Source organism: Tamandua tetradactyla, chromosome 3, assembly GCF_023851605.1.
Source record: "Tamandua tetradactyla isolate mTamTet1 chromosome 3, mTamTet1.pri, whole genome shotgun sequence".
Classification (NCBI taxonomy): domain Eukaryota; kingdom Metazoa; phylum Chordata; class Mammalia; order Pilosa; family Myrmecophagidae; genus Tamandua; species Tamandua tetradactyla.
The window spans coordinates 57213071-57220076 of record NC_135329.1 but is presented as its reverse complement, the minus strand read 5'-3'; the positions used below and the strand labels follow the sequence as shown (position 1 = coordinate 57220076).

The window sequence follows — 7006 nt, the reverse complement described above, 5'->3', positions numbered from 1 at the left end:
ACCTGATACTTTCGTGGACAGCATCAAAAATTCACATCCCAGTTTCAGCAAAACATGAATTGTAAGTAGTACAATAAGACAATCAAATGTACAAACCCCTGTATATATTCACTAAGGACGCACAGTATGGTTGGGGAATTTCAGAATTCAACATATGAAAATAAAGTTCCAAATGTGAAACAGAGGCCCGTTTGCCTCTGTTTTTAATATGGGAAACAGACTAAGCAACTTAATGATATACTAATAAAAAAATACTATGATACTAGCAAATTCTAAAAATCTCAGTAAAATTAAATACAAAGGTGCAATATTATGCCAACATGGTTTGAAAATATATGGAAATTGTGGACTTTTACTTTTACATAGTATTTCCTCTTACACCATCATTCTAATTCTTCCCAGTTATCAGTTAGATCACCTTTGCTTTGTCCTCTAACTCTGACCAACTTTCCAGCTGACTCAATGCTCCACCTGGAGCTATTTCCTGAGCTGGCCAGGGTAGTATATTGAGTAGAGACTTTAGTGTCGTCTTCCCAGGCTGGCCAGGACATAGGCTCACTCAAGATGTCACTTGAATCAGCTGCTGCATCTTCAAGAGCAACTTTTGGAGGTTCCCAACCTTCGATCTCATCTGTTTTTTGTTTTTTTGCTTTTTTTCCCTTGACTATGTATTTGGTTTTAAACCAAATTGTTCCCAATTCCTTCTCTGCCTTCAACGCTTCCTTTAATCATAAATTATTTCCTTGAGACTTGGGAGATTTACCTCTTTCGAATAGACGTTGTTCATCCTTGTTAAACACGGAAATCACTTTCTTCCAACCTGGGAAACTTGCTCCCTGAACCTGGGCAGCCGGGAGCGCTCTTCACCCGCAGGCGGACCTCCTCCTTGTGCGACTCATCTAGAAGCATTTGCTCTGTTCAGCTTCCACGTGCTCCAGAACGGGGTCTGCAGGCGTGGGGGGTCTGTCTTCTCCCCGACCTTGGCTGGGCGCTGGCAAACGGGTATTGATGCTCCGGGTTCGCTACTTCCACCGTCAGTCGCGGTTTACGACGTATCTTTAAATCACTTGCGTAAGTCCTCTTTGTTCTTTTTTCAAAAGTGTTTTGGCTTTTCTAAGTCCTTTGCATGTCTACATACATTTTAGAATCAGCTTGTCACTGTAAAACACTCACTCACTCACTCACTCACACGCACACACACACACACACAATGCCTTCTGGGATTTTGACTGGGATTATGTTGAACCTATAGATTAATTTGGAAAGATGCACGTCTTCACAATAAGTCTCATCTTAAATTATTCGTCTCCCCAATTCCTGAGCTGTCCCCCAAACCTGCTGCTATTGATGCATTTTCAATCTGAGGTAGAAAATTATCTGCTTTTGGGTCTGAACCTGGAAACTGGGAGGTACCCTTGACTCTGCCCTCTCTCTGAGCCCCAACAACAGTCATTAAGGACTACTGAGTTTTCTTCCTTAAAATTTAGTGGATCCATTTTCTTCTCCTTATCCTTATAACTATTATGCTAATTTAGGCTTTCGCCATCACTCTCTTGGATAACTGCAATCACGTTTTTTCATTTTAATTTTTATGGTGGTAACATATATACAGCATGTCATTTCCCATTTTAACCACTTTCAAGTATAGAACTAAGTGTGTTAATTGCATTCACAGTGTTGTGCTACCATCACCACTATCCATTACCAGAATGTTTCTATCCTTCCAAACAAAAGCTGTTAACTATCCATTCCATCCCCCACCATGCCCCAGGTACCCTGTACTCTAATTCCTGTATCTGTGAAAATTGCTTATTTTACTTATTTCATAGAAGTGAGGTCATATGGTATTTGTCCTGTTATGTCTGGTTGATTTTGCTTATTTTAATATTTCCATGTTTTAGCTAGCATGTTTAAGAATAGCATTCACACAGCTGAATAATATTCAATTTTATTTATCTGTTCATGCATTGATGGACCATTGGACTGCTTTGACTTTTTGGCTATTCTAAATATGTTGCTATGAAAATTGGTGTATAAATATCTGTCTGTGTCCCTGCTTTCAGTTCTCTGGCGTATATATACAGAAATGGAATTCTAAGCTCATACAATATCTTTATACTTAAGTTTCTAAGGAACAACCAGACTGCTCTTCACAGCAGCTACACCATTTTACATTCCAACCAGCAATACATGCACATTTCTACTCCTCTGCATCCTTACCAACGTGTCATTTTCTGTTTTTTGTTTTTAAATAATAGCCATTCAAGTAAGTGTGAAGTAATAGCTTCAATCACTTCTTTTTTGTTGTGCCCTGCCATAACTTCTTAACTAGTTACTGCTCTAGGCTGCTCTTATTTTAGCAAGAGTGTGTGTTCTTGCTAATCTGGCCATGCCACTCTGGCTCAAAGCCCATTTTCTCTAGGATAAAGTCCTAATTGCCTTCAACTAAAGTGCGTCATGCTCACAATAATGGCCCTCTCCTACCTGCAATCTCTGGCTTTCTCTTTAACTTCCTCTTTTAAAAGCCCCACATCCTCCAAATGAGGCTGGACCCCTCTTTGATGGGCTGGTAATGCCTGTACACCAGGACTGGCTACCTAATGTGCAGGGTCCAGTGTGTTCAAGAATGGTAAGATGGCAAACGCAGAGCATTATCCCAAGTGCAGGAATTACTGAGCAGGGAGCCTTTAGCCACAGCCCAGGTCCTCTGCAATTTTCACACTTGCTACTGTCTGTTTCTATGGAGTGGGCTCTAAGAGTGCTAGGTGGCCCAGATAAGTCACCCATGGAGTGAACTGTTTTCTTCCAAAATCAACAGCTTTTGTCTTTTGTTATAGCTTGATCATTTTGAATGCTCTTAGGAGGTAGAACATTCACCAGTATTATAGTCCAGTTACTTAGCTCTGCAAACTGGAGTAAACAAATTACTATGTGTGAGACCCACTGTGATGGGCCATTGTAAATCCTGATTGAATGAAACTGATTGTTGTTACAATGTCAAAACTATGCCCAACATATACTGGAAACTCAATAAATTGCCCATTTCATGAATGCATGAATGAACATCATTACAGTGCAGGTGACCAAGAGTGAAGAAGCATTAAAATAATACAAATATACAAAAATTTTACAGTAAGTACTCAAGGCATTCAACTTAAGCATGATGTCTGCACACAGTAGTAGCTAAGAACATATGTGTTCAAATGAATTTAATTTCTCAAATCCTTGCTATGTGTTCAGGATTCTATTTCATGGAAGGAGGAATGATTCTCTTTTCCCCAAAGTGAGAAAAATAATTTGTGCTGGATGATGATGAAGATGATGACTGCAAAAGTAGTTGTGGTAGGCAGAATTCTAAACTTATTTCCAATGACCCTTGCCCTTTTATAATTATCTTCCCTATGAATATGATAGCCTATTACATTATATTACCTGACAAAAGAGGTTTTGCATATACAAATCAGCCCATATACTAAGATAGGGCCTAACCTAATCCCATGAGCCCTAAAAGAGCAGAAAGTTTTCTTTGGCTGGTTGTAGAAGAGGAAATCAAGCTCACCTTCTAGCTGACCCAAAAGAATGCAGTTATCTGTGCTGTGAGCAGCTTATGGGGGCCACAAGGAAAGGACCTGAGAGTGACCTCTAAGGGCTCAGAGTGACCCCTCAGTTGATAGTCAGTGAGGAAAACCAGAACCTCATTCTCACAGCTACAAAAGACAGAGTTCTGCCAACAAGAAGAATGAACTTGGAAGAAGCTTTTTCCCCAGAGCCTCCAGATGAGAACTGTCTTTCTGACACTTCATTTCAGCCTTGTGAGGCCCTCAGCAGAGAACCCAGCCATGTCATGCCAGGTTTCTGGCTCGCAGAACTGTGAGCTAATAAGTAAGTGTGGTTTTAAGTCACTAAGTTTGTGGTAGCTTGTTAGTTAGCAATAGAACATTAATTCAGTCATTACTGGTATTTTCATGAAAAATTCCTCCACGGGGCATGAGAAAACCTAAGTAATGATTCAGAGAAATAGAGAGATGAATGGGCTTGATGTCCTGGGTGGGAAGCCCTGGATAGCCATTAAGCATTTCAGTATTTGGGGGAAACTAAGCTATAGTAGACAGACCAAAAAGGGAGAAGAAGGCCATGAGATCAACAGGAGTCTGAAGGACAGAAACATAATCATTGATGATCACTTACAGTAGCAACTTCCTCATGCATTCCTTCAACAAATATTTAAATTTGTTTTATTTCCAGTACTGCATACATAGCAGTAAGTTGGATAAGGTCCCTATTCCCATGGGACTTACATCCTAGGGGACCATGGAGGAATCAGAGCCTAAAACAGTGGACACATCAATGAGCAATGCACTTTCAGATAATAAGCACAATGAAGACAACAAAGCATTGATATGATAGAGGCTGCTAGGTTCAGGTAGGGGCTACTGAGTGGGGGTGTGTGTGACGTTTCAACTGATATATGGATGTTACAAAGTAGCTGGCCATGGAAAATCTGGGGACAGAGTGTTCCAGGCAGAGGGAACAACAAGTGCCAAGACCTTGAGACCAGGAAAAGAGAGAACAGTGTGGCTGGAGTCACTGAAGAGGTCATAAACATAGGCTGATACCTGGTTGTGTAGGGACTTGCTGGCTGTAGTTAGGGCTTTAGATTTAAAGGTGGGTGCAATGGTTTTAAGCAGGAGAGCAATATCATCTCATGCACAATTTTTGCAAGATTGTTCTGATTACTGAGATGAGAGTTAGCTGCAGTGGGGAGGAGTGAAAGCTGGGAAACCAGTGAGGAGGCTCTTGAAGAAGCAAAGCAGTACTGATGATGTTGGTGGTATGAATCAGAGATTAGCAGTGGTGATGCAGAAATCTGGACAGATTTGAGACCTTTTTGGAGTTAAAGCAGATTTGATATGGACGGTGAAATTGGGTTGATGATGATGCAATTTGTTGAGATGAGGAAGGCAGAAAAGTGGCCAGAAATTCTGGAGTAATAAATAATTCTGCTTTTCTAGGTTAAGCTGGGAAAGGTATTTACAAGCCTATTGCAATGCTTCACTGAAAGAATATAAAGAATCAGTTTCTAGGAGAATAGAGAACTTCCATGGTTTGGCAATGTGGTCAGTGAAACCTAACTTGACTTCAGTAAGAATAGCTTTGTTTGGTCTGATATGTAACTTTGGTAAGGCTGGATGGAGCTTATTCCCAAGACCCAAACAAAGTGACTCTTCCTAACCTTGTTTAAGTCCCAGTCCTCTTGGGAATCTTGAGAATTCTTTTCTATAGGGAAGTGCACATGTATGGAAATTTTGCAACAGCTCTTGGAGCTTTTAGAACTCCCTGAAGCCCACCCATGGAGTCCTAGTCTACAGATTCTGGGTCAATATGCTGAATGAGGAGGTTCTTCCACAGAATCATCTAGGAGAAGGGGACCAACAAGATCCAAATAGTCCAAAGACAAAATGCATGTGTGGTGGATATGCATTAGACATCTATGACTACTCAGCATTTGAAACTCCTTCCAAGGTTGGTAAAACTAATCTTGCAACAGAAACTGACAGAAGATACTCTCCTCTCCCTCCTCCCATGCAGGTTATGTATGGGCCAGTGACCTAGGCTTGGTCCGTTAGAAATACTGTGCACTCTGCAATGGGAGTAAATTACATTAAGGAGAAAGAATGGGGAGCATCCTTCCCAGAGGGGGAGGCTGTAATGGCAGCATGTATATACAGTTTTCAGGAGCAACAAGCTATGAAGCCTGGGTTCTGTGGCAAGGGCAGCAGTGTCCTTACTGGGCTAGATTCAGTCAAGTTTTCTGGCTTCTGCCCAGCCTTCCATATTTCTGCTCTTATTCTGAGCCATCTCCTCTGCCTTCCCCCCAAATCTGGGAGCTACTCACCATCCTTTCTACAAATTCCTTTCCCTTTTTTATCAGTTGGATAAAGCTTGGGATTGTTGCTTGCCGTTGAAAATCCCGACTGATATGAGATGTAACTTGAGAATGGGGAAAAGGGTGAGAAGAAAGAGTGTTCTGAGGTCAGCCAGACCTGAGTTTGAAGCCTGCCTCTTTTATGTAACATTGGGAAAGCTTGTTTGCCTCTTTTTATTTTTAAACTTTCAAACCTCCAGAAAAGTTGAGAAAAGAGTATTTTCAACCACCCACATACCCTTTACACAGATTCAACAAGTATTAACATCTTAGGGAAAGTTTCTTATTTGTTAATCTAAGTTCCATTTTCCTCATTTGTAAAATTGGAAAATTAATACAATCTCCCTTATAGGTTTTGGGGAAGATTAAATGAGGTATCTCAGTGGCACCGTGGGATCAACAATGCCATCCTGACCAAATGGGGGAAAAGAAGTGTAACAAATAAGATATCAGTGGCTGAGAGGGTTCAAATAGAGTCTAGAGGTTATGCTGGAGGTCATTGTTTTTTTGTTTTTTATTGTGTAGTATAACATATATACAAAGCAAAGAAATAAAAAAGCAATAGTTTTCAAAGCACTCTTCAACAAGTAGTTACAGGACAGATCCCAGAGTTTTTCATGGACCACCATATGATTCTCTTAGATTTATCCTTCTGGGTGCTCCAGAATATAAGAGGCTAGAAGGCTTAAATATTTTTTTATCATTACAATTGACCTTTTTTCCTTCTTTTTTTTTGTGAAAAATAACATATATACAAAAAAGCAGTAAAATTCAATGCACAGCACCACAATTAGTTATAGAACATATTTCAAAGTTTGGCATGGGTTACAATTCCACAATTTTAGGTTTTTACTTTTAGCTACTCTTACTGGAGACTAAAAGAGATATCAATTTAATGACTCAGCATTCATATTCATTTGTTAAATCCTACCTTCTCTGCATAACTCTGCCACCACCTTTGATCTTTCCATCCCTCTCTTTAGGGGTGTTTGGGCTATGACAATTCTAAATTTTTCATATTGGAAGGGTCTGTACTAATATGGGATAAGGAAATGGGACCACCTGATGTTCTGGAGAGGC

The 7006-nt window shown here is 40.3% G+C and overlaps 1 pseudogene; it reads right to left on the bottom strand.

The window, feature by feature from the left end:
* Positions 1–383: 383 nt before the first annotated feature.
* Positions 384–4209, bottom strand: LOC143675557 (testis development-related protein pseudogene; annotated as a pseudogene).
* Positions 4210–7006: the final 2797 nt, after the last annotated feature.